Below are 8581 nucleotides of genomic sequence, written 5' to 3' on the forward strand. Positions count from 1 at the left end.
GGTTTAGGCGGATTGAACACACGCGACCACTTGCCGGTTTTCCACTGTTTTAGTCCTCCTCTTGGGGTCCAGAAGTCTCTCGCTGACTCCCTGTATCCTCTCAGGGGTGATGATAGGCAGATCCCACCAGCCAGAGATGCCTGGAGTCCTATATCCCCAGACTCACGGTGCCCAGATGCAAGGAAGCTGTTACTCGGCTGCCATCTTGCTCCACCCTCCCACTGTGCGACATTCTAACAAAATTTCTACTCAAGGTCACCGATGACCTCTGCAAGGTAAGTCCAAACGTCTGTTCTCATTCCTGAAGTTACTTCACTTGACTTCTAGGACACTGTACTGATTTTCCTTCCACCTGCCTCACTTGCTTCCTAAGTCTTCTTTGCTATTTTCTCATTATATTCTCGGAATGCTAAAGATTGAGTGCTTCAGGCCTGACTCTCTAATATTTTTTTCTTTTTAATCTATATTAGATTCCAGGTGATCTTAAACAAGTTAATAGCTTTAAATATTATCTATATGTGAAGGATCCCCAAATCTGTATTACCAGCCCAGATCATCTCTTGTATTCAAGATTCAACCTGTCTACTTAACACGTTCACTTGGATGCCCAGTAGAAATCTCCATCTTGACAGGACTGAGACTTAGCTCCTGATTTTATCCCACACCCAAATGTGTTCCTGTCACAGTTTTCCTTATTTTAGTCAGTGACTCTTCCATGCTTCCTGCTATTTAGGTCAAATATCTAAGAGATATCCTTAATTTCACCCTTACTCTCTTACCCCACATGCAATCCCATCCACTTTACCTTCAAATAAGAATCAGAGCCCAACAACCCCAAATCCAAAAGAGATACATTTAAAAAAACTATATATATATATCAAGATGGAATTCTGAAATAAAATCCTTCAAGTGACCTATGGGAAAGTAGGAATAAGAAAACAGAGAAATTAAAGAAAGAGAGAATAATCAGGGGAAAAAATGGTAGACTTAAGCCCTAATGTGTCAATAATTACATTAAATATAAGTAGGCTAAAGACACCAATTGAAAGACCACCAATTAAAGTGGATTAAGCAACATGACCTAACAATATGCTGTTTACAACAAACTCACTTGAGTTATAATGATATAGGCAGGCTAAAAGTACAAGGATTGGAAAAGATAAATCATGTGAAGGCTAATTTTAAAAAGCAGGAGAGGCTATATTAATATTAGAAAAAGTAGATTTCAGAGCCAAGAAATTACCAGGGACAGAGAGGGAAGATGCATAATAAAAGGGCCAATCCACCAAATGAAAGGATCAGTCTGTCAAAAAGACATATTCATTCCAAACATGTATGTATGTATCAAAAAATAGACCTGAAAAAATATGCATAGAAAAAACAAGAGCAACATAAAAATAAATAGACAACTTCACAATTATAATTGGAGGTTTTGACAATTCTCCTCAACAAATAATAGAACCATTAGACAGAAAAACTTTTAGATATAGAAGAAAACAACCCCATAAACCAGCAAGGTCTAATTAACATTTATACAACATTCCATCCAATAGCAGAATACACATTCTTTCTTTTTTTTTTTTTTTTGTAGAGACAGAGTCTCACTGTACTGCCCTCGGGTAGAGTGCCATGACTTCACACGGCTCACAGCAACCTCTTAACTCTTGGGCTTACGCGATTCTCTTGCCTCAGCCTCCCGAGCAGCTGGGACTACAGGCGCCCGCCACAACGCCCGGCTTATTTTTTGGTTGCAGTTTGGCCGGGGCTGGGTTTGAACCTGCCACCCTCGGCATATGGGGCTGGCGCCCTACTCACTGAGCCACAGGCGCCGCCCAAGAATACACATTCTTTCAAGCACAGTTAGTAGACCAAGATAGATCATACCTTGCACCGTAAAACAAACTTCAACAAATACAAAATAACTGAAATCATACAGAGTATATTCTATAACTATAATAGTATCAAACTATAAAAAGTGACAGAGAAATAACAGGAAAATGTCTAAACTCTTGGAAACTAATAGCATATTTCTAAATAATCCATGTATTTTAAGAGGAATTCTCAAAAGGAAATTTAAAAAACATTGCAAGTGAAAATATAACATTGAGGGTGGTGCCTGTGGCTGGGTGAGTATGGCGTTGGCCCCATATACCAAGGGTGGCGGTTTCAAACCAGGCCCCAGCTAAACTGCAACAAAAAAATAGCCAGGTGTTGTGGCGGGCACCTGTAGTCCCAGCTACTCGGGAGGCTGAGTGAAGAGAATCAGCTAAGCCCAAGAGCTGGAGGTTGCTGTGAGCTGTGACGTCATGACACTCTACCGAGGGCGACAAAGTGAGACTCTGTCTCAAAAAAATTAGTGCAGGGATGGGCAGTGCCTATGGCTCAGAGGAGTAGGGCGCTGGCCCCATATGCTGGAGGTGGCGGGTTCAAACCCAGCCCTGGCCAAAAAACTGTAAAAAAAAAAAAAATTTAGTGCATGGAGTGGCAGTGGCGGTGGCCTTGGCAACTCTGGACTGAGTGCGAATAACAGAATCACAGTGATTCTTCAGAGGGTCTTCAGGTTCTCCTCTGTCATTCGACTGGCAGTCTCAGTCCATTTGTGGAGGAATGTTGGTGTGACAGCAGTGGAATTTAATAAGGAACTTGATCCTTTACAGAAACCCTTTCGTGGACAAGATTAGAGAATACAGATCAAAGCAACAGGCATCTGGAGGACCTGTTGATACTAACCCAGCGTGTCAGCAAAACCTGCATGAGGAGCTTTTTAAGCTTAAGCAAATGTATAGTAAAGCAGACATGACTATGTTTCCTAACTTTAAATTTGAAGATCCCAAATTTGAGGCCATTGAGAAACCCCTGGCCTGAAGAAATAAAGTAAAATGAATTTGGTAATTTATCATGGATTCGTTGTGCAACTAATCAGAAGTTTCAGAATAGACATAACATTTTACAACTCTCAAGTGTTCTTTTAACCCTGATCCCAAATAAATTATTTGGGTAAAAAATTGAGGGTTAAAAAAAATGAGCATGTGGAATTCAATAATACATAAGCACAATTATACACTACAACAATGTGCAAAGCTGGCTCCATAGTCAATTAATGTAATTAACAGTCTAAAGAAGACAATCACATGGTTTTATTAATTGCTATAGTAAAAGTATTTTATAAATTCCAACATCTATTCATAATAAAACTCTCAGATAGGGCCTCTGGCAGTTGGGTCTCTTTGTACCATGCAGTTGGGCAGACTGATCCAGTCTGCAAATTTCAGGTCAGACCATGCTTGTTGCTTCAAGAGCTGGACCTGGGCCAACCCTGGGCTCCAGAGTTTGTCTCCATTGTCGGTGCGGGTCTGTCGTCTGTAGTTCTAAGCACAAGTTGAAAACTATAGGAACAAGCCATTGAAGCTGGAATGTTCTGATGCTGGGGTTTCAACTGATTTATACCAACTATCACTCTACAGTTACAGTAGGAAAGGGCCTCTAATAATGTCAAATACCAGCGGTACCAAAAAAAAGTGTTCACATTTAAGCAACGTTATTTATGTAGTACGCATGACTTTTCAAAGTTGAATGAAGTACGGTAACAATGTATAGTATGATGTTGGCTCAAAAGAATACTAGGGTCACCATGCTACAGGCAGGACAGTGAAAGAAAATGGCAGAAACACTGTTGTCCCTAGAGGAGCGCAAGACCATTTTGAAGTGGTACTTGGTTTTTTGTTTCATTTATTTATCTGGGACAAAGTCTCACCTTGTTTCCCTGGGTAGAGTTCCATGGCATCATTGTAGCTCATAGCAACCTCAAAGTCTTGGGCTTAAGTGATCCTCTTGCCTCAGCCTCCTGAGCAGCTGGGATTATAGGGGCCCGCCACAACGCCTGGCTGGTTTTAGAGACAGGGCCTCACTCTTGCTCAGGCTGAGCTCAAGTGATCCACCCATGTCCACCTCTCATAGTGCTAGGATTACAGGTGTGAGCAACTGTGCCTGGCCATTTTTTTGTTCATAAGTAGTATTTGAAATTTGAGAACGTTGTGGAAGTACAAGACAAGGGAGGCGTGAGCGTGCAACAGCACCTCCAACATACCTGATAACGCATTCCTGGTGAGCGTGAGATCCAGGGAGATCCGGGAGGCCTCACACAACAACGGGTCCTGCTTCTGCTTTGGTGTTGGAACTGTCTACATGCCACCCAAGTCTACCAAATGGTGTGCACTTGAGATGAGAGTTAGAGACCAAGCATACAATGCATTCTTAGAACAGCAAACTGGAAAGTTCTCATCCCAAGATTCATGCACTGAATGAAGATGACCCTGATATAAGGGTGTGGTATTGTTGAGTGGTTCCAAAACAGGGTACAGTAGATGAGTTTGTGGGGAAGACGATTTGCTCTGATGAAGCACAGTTTAAATCAGATGGAATAGTGAACCAACAAGATAGCATGTATTGGGCTCCAGAAAATCCGTATGCAGAAAAAGAAGTTCGTTTACCAGGCCCCAGCATCTGGTGTGGCCTGTTATTCAGGGGGCTGATTGGACTCTTATTTTTTGAAGGTCCTATTATCGCTCAAGTGTATCTACACATGCTACAAACACCATTTTACCTGTAATGCATACACGTTTGGGGAATGATTCATTTTACTTCCAATAAGATGCAAGAGCTTATCTCCATGAGAATTTGCCAAGACAATGGCTAGGACCAAGAGGTATAGTTGAGTTTCCCCCACATTCTCCAGACTTCACAGCCCCTTGGAACTTCTACCTATGGGGGACCTTACAGGATGTGGTGTGCTGCTACCCTGGGAGAACTTCAGGAAGAAATTAAAACAGCATGCACAGCAATACAAATTTGGTCAATATTGCTCAAGCAGTAGTTTGCCATAATCAGAAGTGTCTGGACACTTTGAGCACTACTTATAACCTCAGAAGTCAAACATGACATGTCTTCATCTTTTGTTGTCTGTATATATCATTTCAATTTTATTTATTTATTTATTTATTTATTTATTTTTGAGACAGAGTCTCATGATGTTGCCCTTGGTAGAGTGCTATGGTGTCACAGCTCACAGCAACCTCCAACTCTTGGGCTTAAGCTGTTCTCTTGCCTCAGCCTCCCAAGTAGCTGGGACTACAGGCGCCCGCCACAGCACTTGGCTATTTTTTGGTTGCAGTTGTCATTGTTGTTTAGCTGGCCTGGGCTGGGTTTGAACCTGCCAGCCTCGGTATATGTGGTTGGTGCCGTTACCATGGGCACCGAGCCATATTGGTACAATTTTAATGCAGTTTTCCCTTTCTTAAAATATGTATACATTTTTTGGCACCCTCTGTATTCTTACTAACCCATAGCAAGCATGTGTCCACGCACTGCCACAGGAGTTACAGCAGTAGGTAGGACAATGCTGGTGGTGACAGGGCAGTGCAGCAGGCGTCCTGGTGTAACAGACCGGTTGGAGGAAAGGACCACAGTAGAACTGTTAAGAATATAAGCTCTTGGGGCGGTGCCTGTGGCTCAGTCCGTAAGGTGCTGGCCCCATATACCGAGGGTGGCGGGTTCAAACCTGGCCCTGGCTGAACTGCAAAGCAAAAATAGCTGGGCGTTGTGGCGGGCGCCTGTAGTCCCAGCTGCTCGGGAGGCTGAGGCAAGAGAATTGCTTAAGCCCAGGAGTTGGAAGTTGCTGTGAGCTGTGTGAGGCTATGGCACTCTACAGAGGGCCATAAAGTGAGACTCTGTCTCTACAAAAAAAAAAAAAAAAAAAAAAAAAAAGAATATAAGCTCTTCATAGTATTTAATTGCATTGAACCTTGAGAAGGTTCTCAAAATTTGGCACCAAAGGAGACATCTGTCAGTGTATCAGATGTTTTTGGTGTATGTACCATAACGAGGTGTAAAAGGAGACTTAGTATGAAAAAATATTGTAGGTGGGGGCAGCACCTGTGGCTCAAAGGAGTAGGGTGCTGGCCCCATATATCAAGGTGGCGGGTTCAAACCCAGCCCCAGCCAAACTGCAAAAAAAAAAAGTATTATAGGTGATAGGGAAAGTTTTCATATGGGAAGAAATGTAACAATCTAGGAAGATGCATGGAGCCCATACATGCTAGAACAAGTTCATTCCTGTTAAACAGTCTGCATGTCTAGCAATTGAAATCTTCATATTAGCCTGTATGTTGGTTAAAAGTAACTCGTTTTACAGAACCTTTAAAGTGATTTAATATTTAAAAAAACCCCTCTCAGGTAACAGGTAATAGATGAGAGCTTCTTCAACTTGATAAAAACATCTACAAAAAAATCAGTGAACATCATATTAAATGATGAAGGATTGGATGCTTTCCACCTGAGATCTTGAACAAGGCATCAGGATGACTTCTCTAACCACTGCCGTTCACCATTCGACTCAAAGTTCCAGCCAGCGCAATGAAGTCAAGAAAAAGAAGTACAAGCTATATCATTGGAAAGAAAGAAATAAAACTGTTCCTATTTATAGATGACAGATAGGGTCTACATGGAAAATCTCAAGTAATCTATACAGAACTGCTATAACGGGCAGCGCCTGTGGCTCAAAGGGCTAGGGCTCTGGTCCCATATGCCAGAGGTGGTGGGTTCAAACCCAGCCCCGGCCAAAAAAAAAAAAAAAGAAAAGTCGGGGGCGGCGGCACCGCCGGTGGGGACCGCTGGGAAGGCGAAGACCAGGACGAGGATGTCAAGGATAACTGGGATGATGATGACGATGAAAAAAAAGAGGAAGCAGAAGTAAAACCGGAAGTAAAAATTTCAGAAAAGAAAAAAACATAGCAGAGAAGATAAAGGAGAAAGAACGGCAACAGAAGAAAAGGCAAGAAGAAATTAAAAAGAGGTGAGAAGAACCTGAAGCACCTAAAGTGCTAACACCGGAACAACCATTAGCAGATAAACTGCGGTTAAAGAAATGGCAGCAAGAGTCGGACCTTGCACTAGCAAAGGAAACTTTCCGTGTTAATGATACAGTGTTTGGAATAGATGCTATGAACCCAACTTCAAGAGATGACTTCACAGAATTTGGAAGGTTACTAAAAGATAAAATTACACAATATGAAAAGTCACTGTATTATGCCAGTTTTTTGGAAGTCTTAGTTCGAGATGTGTGTATTTCATTGGAAATTGATGACTTGAAAAAGATCACCAATTCATTGACGGTGCTTTGCAGTGAAAAACAGAAGCAAGAAAAGCAAAACAAAGCCAAAAAGAGGAAGAAAGGTGTGGTTCCTGGAGGGGGTTTAGAGGCCACCATGAAAGACGATCTGGCAGATTATGGTGGTTATGATGGAGGATATGTACAAGACTATGAAGACTTCATGTGACATTTTATCTTCTCCTGGTGTCTTCTTTATGTTGCCCACAATCCCTTCAACATGTAGCACAATTTCCTTTCCTTTCAGTTCTGCCAAATGCTACAATCAGAAGTGCAGTATCTTTTGTGCTGGTTATTTAACCCCTTGACACTTAGGTGCTAATGTGCAAATGAGGGAACTTGGATCTTGCTGCCAAGGGGTTAAAACTGGGAACCTCAGTCGCTACTAAATCATAGTTCAAAACAAAACGAACCTAATAATGTTGTCATTGTTGCTATCTGATTCCATAGCAGCAGTCACTAAATTGGAAAGAAAAGTTTGTGACATGATAAAAAATTGTGTAGTATTTACCAGCACCATTCAGTAATACAGCCTTAACCATACCTCCTTTAACTACCTCATAACTTGTCAAGAAAAGCAGTTTGCAGCAAGGGCATGTGGCGTGCACCTAGTATTAAAATTGCTTTGTCTTAAAAAAAAAAACTGCTATAACTAATAAGTAAATGCAAAATTAATTGTATTTCTATTGTTGGTAATGAACACATGGACAGTGAAATTAAAATTCGATAACATTTATAATAGCTTAAAAACACATAGGTGTAAATTTAACAAAACACCTACAAGTTTTACAGGCTGAAAACTATAAAATTCTCATCAAAGTCATCAAAGAGGATCTAAATAAATGGGGAGACAACATGGATCAGAAGACTCAACATAGTAAATATGTCAATTCTCCCCAAATTGATGCATGGGTTTAGCACAATTTGCTTTCAAAATCTCAGCAAGACTTTCTAGGAGATATAGACTATTCTTAAATTTAAATGGAAAGGAAAAGGAACTACTAGGTAAAACAATTTTGAATAAGAAGAATAAGCTGAATGCAATGGTTCATGCCTATCATCCCAGCATTTGTGGGGATGAGGTGGGAGGATTGCTTGAGGCTAGGAGTGTGGGATGAGCCTGGGCCACATAGTGAGACTCCTCCATCTCAAAAAAAAAAGTATATGTATATAAAATTAGTTGGGTGTTGTGGCACATACCTACAGTCTTAGTTACTTGGGAGGCTGAGGCAGGAGGATTGTTTGAACCCAGGAGTTTAAAGTTACCAGGAGCTATGATCGTCGTACTGAATTCCAGTAGCACAGAGTGCTACAGAGTGAAATCCTGTTTCAAAAAAACCAAAATAAAATAAGATAACAAAGAATAAAATAGGAGGAATCATTCTACCTGATTCCAAGACATATGACTAAAATAAT

At 41.2% G+C, this 8581-nt stretch overlaps 2 pseudogenes across 1 annotated transcript; both read left to right on the forward strand.

Annotated features, from left to right (window-relative positions):
* Nucleotides 1–261: 261 nt before the first annotated feature.
* LOC128568585 (ATP synthase-coupling factor 6, mitochondrial-like) lies at nucleotides 262–2865 on the forward strand (annotated as a pseudogene).
* Nucleotides 2866–4441: 1576 nt separating this feature from the next.
* On the forward strand, nucleotides 4442–7795 carry LOC128568586 (eukaryotic translation initiation factor 3 subunit J-like; annotated as a pseudogene). Its single transcript, XR_008375179.1, has 2 exons — nucleotides 4442–4605; nucleotides 6633–7795. The product of XR_008375179.1 is annotated as a eukaryotic translation initiation factor 3 subunit J-like (transcript).
* The last annotated feature ends 786 nt before the right edge of the window (nucleotides 7796–8581 follow it).

This window comes from Nycticebus coucang, chromosome 17 (genome assembly GCF_027406575.1).
Source record: "Nycticebus coucang isolate mNycCou1 chromosome 17, mNycCou1.pri, whole genome shotgun sequence".
Taxonomy (NCBI): Eukaryota; Metazoa; Chordata; class Mammalia; order Primates; family Lorisidae; genus Nycticebus; species Nycticebus coucang.